Below are 14,061 nucleotides of genomic sequence, written 5' to 3'. Positions count from 1 at the left end.
TACTCCAAATGCGATCGACTTTTCTAGATTGTAAAAACTTTATTTCTACTATGTACGGTAAATAGCAGCGTTCAGAAAACATCACTGAGGAACCTACTGTTGATGGAATCACAGCAATTTTTATAGCCTGGCTTACATTTACAAGCAGGAGTATCACAGGGGTCACAGCCCTGCTTCATGTCATATGGCAACTGAACAAAGTTGAACACACACAGTGAGGCATTTAGGTGGCCAGCTGGCACGGGGGGTAAGCGCTGCAATATCAGTTTGCCCACCCACGTAGCCAGCGCTTTAGAACCAGTCAATAGAAATACAACAGTAGTTTTACAGAAAGGTCAGACCATAAATAATGAATCCACCGGCTAAATACATTTACATCAGACAGAAAGGTAGACCTCCCAAGCCAAACTTCACCTTGTATAAAATTTTCTAGATCAGGTGTTGTTTCCAAATACTGTGAATAAAACACATACAACTCCAAAATAAACTAAACTTTCTATTGCTTCATGCAACTAGTTACAGTAGTAGAAGTCCAAACCTAAATATATTCCTTACCTTTATGAGGAATGCTACGTAAAGAGACTTTACATCACGAAAACAAATATGATATTTATGTCACATAGACACAGTTTCCTTTAGGACTCAACTCATTCTGCAGTTTTCTCATTACTGTGACAAACATTATAACGATCATATTAGCTAATATGAAAGTTGCCTGTGGTAGAACGTTCACTTTGGTAACTGCCTCTAAGGGAATTCACAACAATTTGCTCTTTCTTCATTTATTATTCTCAAGGATTTAGCTATGCAACTGTATTAGTGGGAGAAAGCCATAACATTCTTTTTTATAAAATGAAAAATAACTATAACTTTATACTTTTAAAGTAATAATGCACACTTATCATTCCAATTAATGTAACTGTGAACTAGGTAAGCACCCTTAGGAATATCAGAAATCTAGGGAAAGAACAAATAAATAATAATTAAAAAAAAAGATAGAAATTATATTCAAAATTTTTTTGCCACTTTAAAAATAACGCTGCAGTTTAATCTTATATTGATGATTATGGGAGGTCTACTTCTTAAAAAAAATGTGGCTGAATCATTCAATAATACATTCCCTTTTTAATAAAGATGACAGAATTTCAAGAACTCAAACATTACACTACATACCGGTGGCCTTTCTCTTTCCTACACTACTTATATGCTGTATTATAGAGATAGCTACATTTCAGCATGTTGAGAGGAAAGTTAATAAAGGGGCCAACCAGAGCTGATCCTTCTCTTGTACTGACCAGCTCAGAGATGAAACAGTAAAAAGTTTTATCTAAATTTTTCCCCATAAGCTTGAGGGAGGTAATCAAAGCTAACACACCATTGTTCTTCTAATCCCTGTCCACGGAAGTTATACGGTTCACAAATCAAATTTCTGGGGTAGCATGGGCCCCAGAAGGAGACAGGCAAACAAGTAAAGTGGAATTAGAGAGATAAATATCAACACTCACCGATAAATCCATATTGTTCTTTATCCAGGTGCTTTGAGACTGACGCATTAAAAAAACTGGTCCACTGTATGGAATTTCCTAAGCAGCTCCCCTATGCACTTTCGTAATTTTTTTCTTGGCCATTTTAAAAAAAATTCATTGAGCAGTTTTGGATAGTAAAATGTCTGTTAACCTGCTCCTATTACATAGCTTAACAGGCAAGAGTAAACACTTTTTAATGTAGTGTACAACTAGCCTTTATTTGCAGAAAGATATCATCAAAATTAAGATCTTAATAGCATTCAAGAAAAGACTGGACGTTTATAAGACGGTAAGAATAGTCACTGTAGTAATGAACAGGAAAAATATGCTTTCCTAGAGCTCTGAAAGAAAACTGCATGTCTCAGAAGACCTGTAAGCAGGTCAGGGAGTTAGGAAAATCTTAGTCACACGTGGTAGCTTCTTGAGTTGTACAGAATAGTTTTTGCCCATTCGCACAGGAAAATGAGCACTATTTTATCTCATAGTTTTTGCCCATTCGCACAGGCAAATGAGCACTATTTTATCTCAGCCAGAGCAACCCTCCACGTACCACATCGCGGATCTGCAGAGGAACAAAGGTCTGCATTTTGCCTGTACGGGAGAGACCGGTCTCCCTGGGCCTGCAACACCGAGACCTCTGCATCTGCTCAGCAAATCCTGCTCATCAGATTTGCTGCATATTCCTTACCCAGAGCGTCCTGGGATTTTAAAATAACTCTGCGCAAAGAACTGAAGTTTGACTCTCCCAAATCCCAGGTTGAGTTAGGAAGATTGCCAGATACTTGTAACTGTGATTAGAAAACAACAGAGATAATAAAAGAGGAACCACACACCGTTATTTCCCATACTACTTTTTTGAGAGAGAAAAATGAATTTCCAGGTTCCGTTTGAGGTTTAGGCATGATTTCACATCAGTTCTTATTTCACCTTTCCTTAGTTTTCACCTGGTTTTGTTAGAATTTCTAAAGTTTTACTTCATACATTTGCTCACTTACACTTTATCTCTTCTAAATCGCAGGTACGGTTTCACTCTTGGCAAGCTACGCACAGCTACCGAAGCATGTTAGCAATTAGGGAAGTTCACTATTTGGCTGCAAGAAATAAGAGTTGCAGATCTTCACCTCAGCTGAAAATGGATCACTGTCGTAGCTGACATTTGGCTCTCCTGAAACATTTTCCCACTGGGTACTTTGTCATAGCGTATTGCTTAGGAAGAAAATCTCCTACAGAAACAAGAGACAGTCATTGATCGCAGTCACCACTCCTTCATGAATAATCGTCGTTCACTTCAAAGAGGGCTCTGAAGTAAAAGGACACATAGAGCACTAACAGTCAGATAATAACATTCATTTTGCTTTCCGGAGCTCCCTCTGGGGACCTTCCCTCAACTTCTTCCTCTGTCTCTCAGTCCGTTCCTCACTGCAGCCTCTGATTTTGACCACTGCACCCATCTGAATTTTATGTCACGCATGTAAAGAGACCATGGCTCCACCTGCTTTACGGCTAAAGCATATACTTCTTTCTCATTAGCACACATCAGATGGAATTAAACTTTTCAACAGTTTGGGAAACTGATGCGAATGGGATCCATATGTTTAAAATAAAACTCAGTATTTTGTTTACATATTTCATGAATCAAGGCACTTTCTTTTCTTCCTAGCTACTGGTAGGTTATCTTGATAGCCATCGTGCATGATACCTATTATTTGTCGCTATATAAAATCAAATTATCACATGCGTAATCAAGCTGGAGGTTTTCTCTGCAGGAGATTCACATGAAGAACATCTATTAAAAACAAGTATTTTTTTCATGGAAGAAATGAAAGTACCTGATTATAGTTCTATCTGCATTACTAATGAATTTGGAACAAATAATGAAAAATACAGATCTTCTACCAGGGATATGATTTTCACAACTCATCTCTTCCCAGAAACACTGTAGTTTGAGTAACAGGAGAAGAGCACTAGGAATAGAAAATCTTTGAGAGGGCTAATAAAGAGGGATGTTAACAATTTATATTTCAACATGAGTACATACTTCACTAAATAATATTCATTATTATGAGGGCATCCAGCTTTCTTCTTCAAGTTTTAAAGTTTAATGCCTAAAAAAAAAAAAAATGTCTGCTAGCTACCTAATCAAAGATCTGAGGAGTCAAAAAGAACAGTTAAATCATGGAGTTAAATTAGCAATCAAAATTATCTTGTTCAGCCTTTGTAGAATTATTCATTATACTGAATTTTTTGTTTGGTTTTATACTGACGATGAAATACAGTCTGAATTAGACATCCGATATCAAGTAAAGGCTGTAACAACATGCACCATTGAAGATATACACAGCGGTTACATATTTTCTATTCCAGAAGTTAAAATACACCTTTGTAACTCGGTTGCCTTGTACTTTCTGCCATACAAAATTATTTCAAGTTCAACAATTCCATTGTTTGCAGCAATCCTTCTAATGTTCAGCATGGAGAAAGCCAGTAGGTCACAAAAGTGTCTTTCCCTTTTACTGTGAAATTTTATCTGGCTTTGAAAAAAATCCCTGAGCTCCTGGGGCTGTGACCTTGGTCTGGAAGTCCATAATTTCTGGCGTTCACTGGCAGGAGAGCTACAAGCTCCTCCACCTCACCACCCATCTCAGAATACAGCCATGTCCCCTCAGACTGATTTTTAGCAAGCACAGCTTTGCAGCTCAAATGGTTAACACCTATGTAAAACGCTCCAGAGCTAAATTTCTAATGGTAATGAATAGTGGGATTACTGCATTTGCACGTAATGGCTTTTTGTTCATATTGGGTTGAGTTTTTTTCCCATCAAAAAATTAGCACCTCCAAATAGAAGATGTTTGATCCCTAGGGAATGAAGATATGTCCTGAATTCAGGATAACCTCTGAGCCTGATTTTTTCCAGTTTAAATCTGACTTGATACTATTTTAAACAGCTCTTTCCCTCTCTTTAAGTTCTTTCTCTGTAAAATGGAAATAGTTGTCTTATATGTCAAAAGGAGATAAATGCCTTAATATTCTCCAGGTACCTAGCTGGTACATTGACAAATGTTATAAAAAAAAGACCAAAAGCAAATATATAATCCTGCATTTAATTCAAGCCTTAAAGATGTGAAAGGGCTTTGCAGTGAATAATGAAAAGTAAAAGAAATAGTAGGAAACTGCCTAGAATATGTGTGAACACGTAATTAAAGACCGTACCTTAATGCAAAAGGCAGATGAATTAGAACTGCAAATCCACTTACTGTTAGCACTGCTAACTTCAGAGAACTTTGCAGATTAATGTTCTTTTAATATGTTTCCAAGTAGTTACGCATGAGCCTATATATAAATTTAAGCATTGAATGAACAATGGGTCAAGTCTTTGATTAAGGAGATTTACTGTATAACAACCATAGGAAATAAAATGTGGATAAGAAATGTCTTTTTTGCTGAAAATAAATTTCAAAACAATAACCAAATTACTTACAAAGCTCTAATGAAAAGGCTAATTTCTGCTTTCCAAGTTAATGGAATGTTCATCATAAACCATAGCTTTGGAGTCATGCTCCTACCTTTACCTTCCCACCACTGCGACGATCCATTGAGACATCATCCCACGCCATGCGTTCCCTCTAGATGCATCTCCTCTACCTTCTTGGTGATCTTCCAATTTCACCCCACACTGCATGGATGTTGGTTACGTTTGAGCCCTGCTCCCAAGCGTAACAAATGGCTCTTGCTCCCAATGCAGATCGGGTTGAGGACAGGCTGGAAAGCATGCAGGGAGTGCACTCAATTTCTACCCCTTTGTACAGCATGGATATGACCACATCATACCTGCTACCACCTCACTTGCTGGTTCACTTGCCGGTTCACTTGCCCTCCCCACAAGGTCTGGTGTCCTCCTTATGCAACCCTCTGTACCTGCAGCAGTGGTGAAACTCCCCACCAGGAGTCATACCTGTGATTAAAAAAAAAAATCACTTGGCTTAAAAAGAAGCTTTCTAGTTTTCCAGTAAACTCTTTTGTTGCTATCTTGGGTGTTCAGAGAGAAGTTTTACAGGTGCCTGATAATATGTGAAGATCATGCTGCTTTAGGTTGGGAGAATATCTGGGTTTACAGGTTCACAGCTGGTAAAATCTTCTCGTCAGTGACGTGAAGCCTAGTGGAGATAGTCCAGGACATTTTCAGCTCCATGGGGTGGCAGTGACATAGGCTGGCCCTGCTAATAGGTCATGATATTCACCAGAGGAGATCTCCAACTAGCCTTCATGGAGGAGCCCAGGGGCATCCTGACCCTGAGCTGGGGCTGGAGGGAGTCAAGATGATTCTTACTGAAGTGTTTTGGACAAGAACAGATGACCAAAATTCAAGTATGGGCCCAGCTGAAGAGGGGCATTCAAGCACAGCTACAGTCTAGATACATACTCACTCTTCTCATTCAAAGACCTCTCAAAGCTACCCACTCTTTTCCGGCTTGCTACATAACATGATGCACATTATTAGAACAGATCTTCAGCTGATGTTAATTCAGCTCAGTTAATTCAGAGCTCCGGTGAAGGAAAGGAACAAAGGGTAAAATAAATAAAAATAATGGAACAGTTGCTCAGTTGGTGTAATTGCATCGGTTTCAATAGAACTACACTAATTTCCAGCAGCTGGAGCTCTGACTCTTTATTTTTATTTACTTTACCTCCTGTTCTTAATTTCCTACCCTCTCATTTGTTTGTTATTTTCACATCCTATGGTGGCTTCATTTAGAGTGTAAATTCTTTGAGGAACCATGCTTTTTTTTTTTTTTTTTTTTTCAAACAACCATGAAAGGTGAAGGTGCAAAGTAAATGCATCCCATAATATATGATGGGTAAGATAGAGTTGGGAAGGTCTGCACAAGGTACAAGAGTGCGTAGAACTGGAACAAAAAATATATTCAAATCTGGCTGCATTTATATTTTCTTGCTTAGACGGGATCTTATTTCATTTACAATGCTCATTGTCCAATTTTCACTTTACAATTCATAACTCAGGAGTACACGTTTTTGGTCAGACATTTGTGCAAAACAGCCTTCGTATGTTTCTGGGCGAACTTCTTTTGGTGCCTTTAAAATGTGGTTACTTAACAGACATGTTTCTTAATGAATATCATTTAAATTGAACGTGCAACCCCCTCGCTAACTTTTTGAGTAAGATTTGGGTAGAAAACAAGCACAGTGCTATTTGAAAAGTATCACAGGAGTCTCTGTTGCCTAAGCTGCTGCTGGTAAGTAGACATATTTTTAAAAACCCACCCATTTCACATATTCTTCCACTTTCAGAGCTGTTTCCTGCTTCTCAAAAGAGGGAAATTGGAGAGAACTGAGAGTTATTTTTAAGCTGCTGCATTTTTAAGGTGATCTTTCCATGTCGTATTTGTAGCCCTGGCAAAGAAGCCAAAGCTCTAACGTGGCCAGGCAGCGAGGTTTCCTGAAGACTCTTTACAGAGAACAGCTCTCAGAAGTGTAAATCTGTTGAGTTGCAAAACCATACAAATACATAAAGATTAAAGCCACAAGGAGATACGAAGATGAACTGAAATACCCAGTACGTTGTCTTTTGTAGCAGTTCCCCTAAGGCCTCGCTAGTTGTTCATAAGCAAAAAACACATTGCTAAGGATTATTCTGATCATCCTATGACAGATCTCCTCAAAATTAGTAAATTAATAAATCGGCCTCTGCTTGATAGTGCTTTCTGAATATCTTAGATGAAGTTGATTAAAATAATTTATTTGCCTTCTCCTTCTTCTCAGGAATTGCAACATCTCTGACATCACAGGACTAGGTATCAAGCATTTTATTACTGTCATTGACATCTCATTGTTTCTTCTAGTGACTTTAAACTCGCAACTACCCATGCCAGAATTACCAGCTTATTTAATAGACTTGTGTCTGGAACTAGTTTTATTATTTTCTGAAGAAAAAAAGAAAAGAAACCATAAAGCAGTCAGCAATAACAATTCACAGTGATACAGTTCTCTTAGTACCAGTTGCACATCATGCTTATGAGTAGGATTCAAAGGACATAATACCTGCAATCTTGTAATGAAAATGCGATTACACCTTCACTGCTCCCAGGGGAAGGAGAGACCTTTCCAGTACAGAGTGTACCTGTCGCTGGCCAGCCAGTAAGTGTGCAGCAAGGAGCTGCTATTCAGTATGTACTACTACTAAAGACTAGCATTAGTAAGCTTTTTTTTTTCTCTAAATCATTTTAAATTTTCTTTATGCAGAAAATACACAGATTGCCAAGATGCTTCTCACTGTTTATCCTCACCATCTGTGGCAATTTTCCAACATATTCCTCAGATGTATTGATCAGCAAATAATACTGAAATACGCCAGCATATCCCACAAAGCAGTGTTTTACTTCCCCTTTGCCTCCACATTCTCTGTTCTAACAGTGCTTCCACAGGCAAAAAAGAAATTTCAGGCCAAGATCTATTAAGATTTTTTTGAGATACAAACTGCTGCCTTGGCGTTGTATTATGCGGCCAAAATCACGACAAAAAGATTATATATTCATCTTCTAACAATGGATAGGGATAGGCATGATGTCTTGAGCAATGATTCACAGCAAAGTAATTACATTTCATGGTTTCTGTAGCAAAAGTGACAAGTTTCCTCTACAAGCCTCATTCATAATCAAAGTGGTGGTATTCTGTACTATCAACGAAATTCTACATACAAATAACTATTAAACACTTCTACATTTTAGTCCTAAAGCTAGACAAACCTGCTCATAACTTTCAAAATAAAATATTCTCAGCTAAGTAGAAATACCAACCCTTTACAGAAATATATATGAATTTAAATAAGCTCTAAATCATTGTGTCACCTACTTTTAAAAAGATTGGCTACGGTTATTTTTGAAAAGATGCTCATATAAATATGCCATAAACATTTTCCCACTAGGTTCCAGTTTCCTTATATACAAACGCCATTGCAAGACATAATTCGCAGAATATCATCCAGCTAGTTTATAACTGATGTGGCAGTGTAGGTGGATGAAAGTTTTAAAAAATTATTTTGTGGAAGAAAGACTGAAGGCCAAGGAATCTTGTGCTACAGCATTTTAAAACAGCACTCAAAGGCCAGAGATTAGGCTACTTGAACGGGAGGTATGAACCAGACTTTTACAGAAGAGTACTACAGCTATTTGCACATGAATCGGTTGTTTCTGAGATTGCTCATTAAAAGATATGGATGATGTAGGAAGCATAAAATAATGCAAAATTCATCCCAACCAGACTGCAATCCCCTTATACAGATCAAAAACACCAATATTCCCCCTGAAATTAAGCTACCACTCATGTAAGGATTTAACAAGGACAGGAGGTCAAAGACTGAGTTGAAGACGGAAGTTGAAATGGAAGTTGTAAAATTTGGTCTGGGGACTATTACAGAGCCAGTAGTTAATGAGTTTAGTCCTGCAGTAAATCAGGAGAGCTCTAAAAGCAAAGGGACTAAAGAGCTCAGCGTTGTCTATAGGATTGTTCTTGTATTTCAAGAGCTTTCACTTGGAAAGTCATTAGGGTAGATGAATTTGTTAAAACAAAATCTCAAGGGATTTGACATTTTATTATCAGACAGGAAGAAGAATCTGATTTCTTCAGTGCAGACTAAATTTATTCAGTTTATGATTCCTCTGAAAGGTCTTTGTATACGTATATTTATATATATTTACTGTGAGAACTCTCTCTATGAGAAAAGATATAAACATATTTTACCAGTAATTCATTAAAATTTATAACAGCTTCATACTGTAAGGATCTCTATTAAAACATTCCTAAAAATAACTGACTTTATTACTGACATAAAAATGACTATCAGTTTTTGAAATTTATTTCTCTTATCTCAGCTATTTTGTTGGAGAGGTTTGCATGGATTTCTAATGTTAGCACTCATGAAAATTTCAGTCTTAAAATCCCTGGTTTTCCTGGGATGAAGCCCACCTAAAAGAACAGACAGATCTGGTGAAGCAAGAGACAGGAAACCGAGGAGTTAATTGTTTTTTCAGGTTTGTTCTGTTCTGAGTTTGTCTGATACTTTTGTATTAAACCTTTAAAAAATCATATCTTATTGATCATTATCAAAAGCTCAGCTGTAAGTTTACCTTGGTGCAACTTATCTAAGAGCTCTAAATAAAGTTTACTGTATGGAAAATACTGTACGTTTCATACTTATTTATAGTTTTTCATTAGGCAAAATAAAAATCATAAAGAAACCTTAAAAGCCTATTAAACCCAGAAATATACAAGGCTGCTTCTTCTTTTCAAATTAACACCTTGGATTTTTCATCAGTAATAAACTAGAATTTATTAAGCAATGTTTCTTGATGACTCTTCATCTTAAGCACAAGGTATGAAGTGTTTTTTCCAGTTTTAGTAGTAAAAAATAAAAATTTAAAAATAATACAATTTTAATAATAAATTTTAATGTTCCAGTATCATTACCATCAAACTCACTCACTACTATTACTAGAGGATAAAGAGTTTATTTTTAAGTTATTAATCCTACTGTCAGCAGCATTTTTCCCATTACATACTTACTTCTACTGTTCCTGAAAAAAATATATCCATGAAGCAAAAATATAACAAAAACTCAAAAATGATTTCACCTCCATAATTTATTTTACTATAAATGCCTATCACACATATAAAACACTGGAAATATAGTTTATAATGTATATTTCACAATTGCTAACTCATTCATTTTTAAAAATCATTTTGTGCTATCAGGTAAAAACTGAAGATATCAACTAAGTTGCAATAAGAACTTGTCCCATTTGACTCAATCACACAATCTGCACTCATTTATAGGCTCTTCCATTTATGGTGACACTGCATTTATAAGCTATTATAGAGAGGGGGAATAAAGATCCCAAATTGTTTCAGGCCTATATAACGTGCAAACTGCAATTCCAGGTATAGTGACAATGCCATTTATAAATAAGTTCTGTGGGGAAAAAATGAGTTCATTAAAACTACAATATGTATTTTTGTTAACCTTTTTACTACAGCTGAGATATTGCTAAGCCCATGTATCAGTAAAGGCAGAAGCTTCTGGATACCCGAGCTTGCTAATATGTTAGGAGACAAAATTAATTATTTTCCTCTAATGATATAACCAGGGGAATCTGGAGTGCACCTTTCTATCCAGTTTACTATCAATAGATGTCTAAAGTGCCTTCACACTGTTTCTGTAAAGTAAACATTATGTTACTATAGTATATGCAATGTCCCTTGTCCTGATAACAGTTTAAAATCTATTTTAAAACAAGTAGATAGGGTTTTTTTTAATGTATTTTAATGCTCAAATACACTGAGTAAAGCAAAGATGGAGTACCTAAAAATTTTAGGTCCTCTTTCTGCTTTTTTCCAAGTGTAGAGCCCTTTTTCATGGCATTTCTCGTTTACCCACTCTGCACTGCATGAATTTTGGCCCATTATAGGGGCTGAAACGGGGCTGAGGACGGTATAAAATGCACATACTAACAGTTTGCCTTTGAATGTCTTTTGCCCAGACTGCCTTATTTGCAATAAGGTGCAAATCACCCCTACGCAACATCTATGGACACTTCAAATCTAGTAGAAAAGACTGTAAGTAGATCAATGAACTTCAAGGAGCAGATTTTATTTTATGTTAGTGTTGCAGAGAAAAGAATTAAAAACATATTCTGACAGTGTAAGGAAATCTTTTGAATAGATTTTTAAATCATCAGAGTATTGAAACCTATAATACTATAATCCCTGTATTCATAGGCTATTAGAAGCACTAGTTGTCTTTTATCAGAAGTCAATATACTTTTGAAAATGATTTTGCAAACAGAGAAATGAAGCAAATGAAAAACATAGAAGAAAAAGATATTCATGCACTCTGAATACATTTTTTTAAATTTTAGAGTTTTAAAACTGAACTTTCGGACTATGCTGCAAGTATTTTTTTAAACAATGGGGAAACATCTGAAAACACTCTTTTTTCTTCTCTTTCAAATGATACGCAGAAAACTCTTCAGCAAATACATGTCTCTGCATTTGCACAACAGTTTTGAATTACAAACTGCATTCTCTAAGTGTTACAGAAAACCATTGTATTTGGCAGCATCAAATTAATTTTTTATTGGCCTAGGATGTGTACTACTCAAAGAAAAACTATTTGGTCAACCACACATAGAAGACTGTTTACCCATGATTAATATGTGCCTTATTAATCATGGGCGAGCACTATGCCCAGACAGATAAAAGGCTGATTGCTAGCCCAAAGTTTACCTCCACGATCTGTGAATTGTCCCCAGTCAACCACGCACACATTTCCTCCCAGTACAAAGAGGTGAAAGGACAGATCATCTCTGACTACTGACCAGCTCAGCTTTCAAAACAAGTTCCTCAGATTTAAAGCTGTTTTTTGCCACCTCCTAATCCTTGACTGCCACAAATTTGTTGCCATCAGTGGTGCTTGACGGGGCCAAAGGATGCGTCCATTTTGCGTTCATTTAATGGCTACAACTCAGGACCATAATCCTAGAGAACCCTGGAAATGGCACTAGTTGCGTTTTATTCTAAATCACCAGACTTTCAAAATTAATGTTGAAAGCACATGAAAACCACAAAAATAAAAATATCTAGGAAAGAGTGAAAAAGGTAGGCAGAAGCCTAATACATCTAAATATCCCTTCTCTCCTCTTGTCAGGATCTGAAATGGAGTCAGAAATTGGATGGAAATGAGTTTACTTTGCTAGAGAAAGAAACCTTCTGTCGATTGAAATAACTACTGTAACATGGACAGTAAAAATATACACCTCCCACACGGTCCTGAGAATACATCTCCACCCTATTTTGTGGGCACCATCATTTTGTCAATGTTATTGTTCTCCATGTAAAAAGAAACGTGAAAGATTTCAATGTTCATCCTGCCTTTTTATGAAATTTGTAAATTTTCATCCTCGGGTTCTCTCAAACAGTATTTCCTAAACATCTAAGAAGCATATTCAGAGATAAAATAGCATAAATAGTAGCACCATGTATTCACTAAAAGGGGTTCACATCACTACTGTTCTTGCTGATTTTAAGATAATATATAATCTAAAACTCAATATGCTGCGAAGTCTGAATTTGGAGAAGTCATAAAATAATACAAAATGGGGGAATTAGTGGATCTGCTGTATCACAGGACAGTAATTAAAGAATTTGTAAACGGCAGTATATCCTACAAGGATACATCCCATAAGGCTGCCTGGAACACCTTCAGTGTATTAATCCAAAGTAGAATCAACTTTGTTTGCATTTCTTGCATGAAAATTCACTAAATCTTAGGAAGCCCATCTCACTGCTCGCCAATTTTGCTCCAAATGGCAGATTCAAAGGGACGAGTGAGTTTTTCTGACCACCCTAAATGCTAGATTCTAGATGTGGTACTTTGAAATACTTCTAACAAGGCCATTTTATTTCATATTTAAATGTAAAAGCATTATGCTTCCACTTCTGTGGTGCCTGGGAAACTGTCCAAATAAAACCCAGGGTTGTACTATCCACATTTTGCAAGCATTTCCCAATGTTCTAGGCTTTTTTTTTTTTTTTCCACAAATATTATAGCCAAATAACTTCTGTCTAAATTAGCAACAGCCACTCATTCAGGAAAAAAAAAAAGTTACCATTTTGATGTGTCAAAGCTCTGGAGAAGAAAAGGGGTGAGGAAGAGGGAAAGCTTTCTGCCAAATGCCTGCTTTTCCTACAGACCATGCAGAGACACCCATTTCATCTCCTCACAGCTGAAGTTGCTTTGGCACTGTGATAATAATGTGTTGTACCTTTGTGCACCTTTAAGTAGGTGAGCCAATAAAGGCAGAAATATACACGTCCCTTGTAAGTCATATGAAACTGTTCAACTATAAAATATTAGCATTCCTCTTCTTTAGCCCTAGTCATAATCCCTTCTCTTTAGCGTGAAGCTTGGATTACTTCTGAATTTTTTATCCCAGTTCCTTGTCTTCTAACGTGCCACCCAGGCAGGCTTTTTAGTAGACCCTGTGTGTGTTTGGGTCACGTAAAAGAAAATTAGTCCCTCTGCTTTTCATGTTATTGACAGCGTGGGACTGTACTGAATGACTTTCGTATTAACATTCCAGGGCATACAATTATTGTACTCCTTTGCATTTTTGTTATTACTAGTCAGGGCAACTGGTATTTGGATGTCTTCATAGACAAAAGAATAATCACACGCTTGTTCCTGTTCCTGTTTCAGCTAATGAAACTTTTGCCACTACTTCAGTAGGGTCCTCAAGGAAAATTTTCAGAATATTCAGCTTCAGCTTTTGAAGCTCCACATGGCTCAACTCAAAAGTTGAGTCACCTGGGAGGAACAATTTTTGAAATTCTTATTTGCACTCCAAAATTCACATTCCAAAGCTTGCAGAAGTCGGTTTAAAAAAGAAATAACTTTATTAAACATGGCATCCTTCTCCCATTTTTTCCACAGTACCTGCTGTTTACTGTGAACTCAGAAAGCCCA

This window comes from Struthio camelus, chromosome 4 (assembly GCF_040807025.1).
Source record: "Struthio camelus isolate bStrCam1 chromosome 4, bStrCam1.hap1, whole genome shotgun sequence".
Taxonomy (NCBI): domain Eukaryota; kingdom Metazoa; phylum Chordata; class Aves; order Struthioniformes; family Struthionidae; genus Struthio; species Struthio camelus.
The sequence above is the reverse complement of the archived record's forward strand: the minus strand, read 5'-3'. Positions refer to the sequence as shown.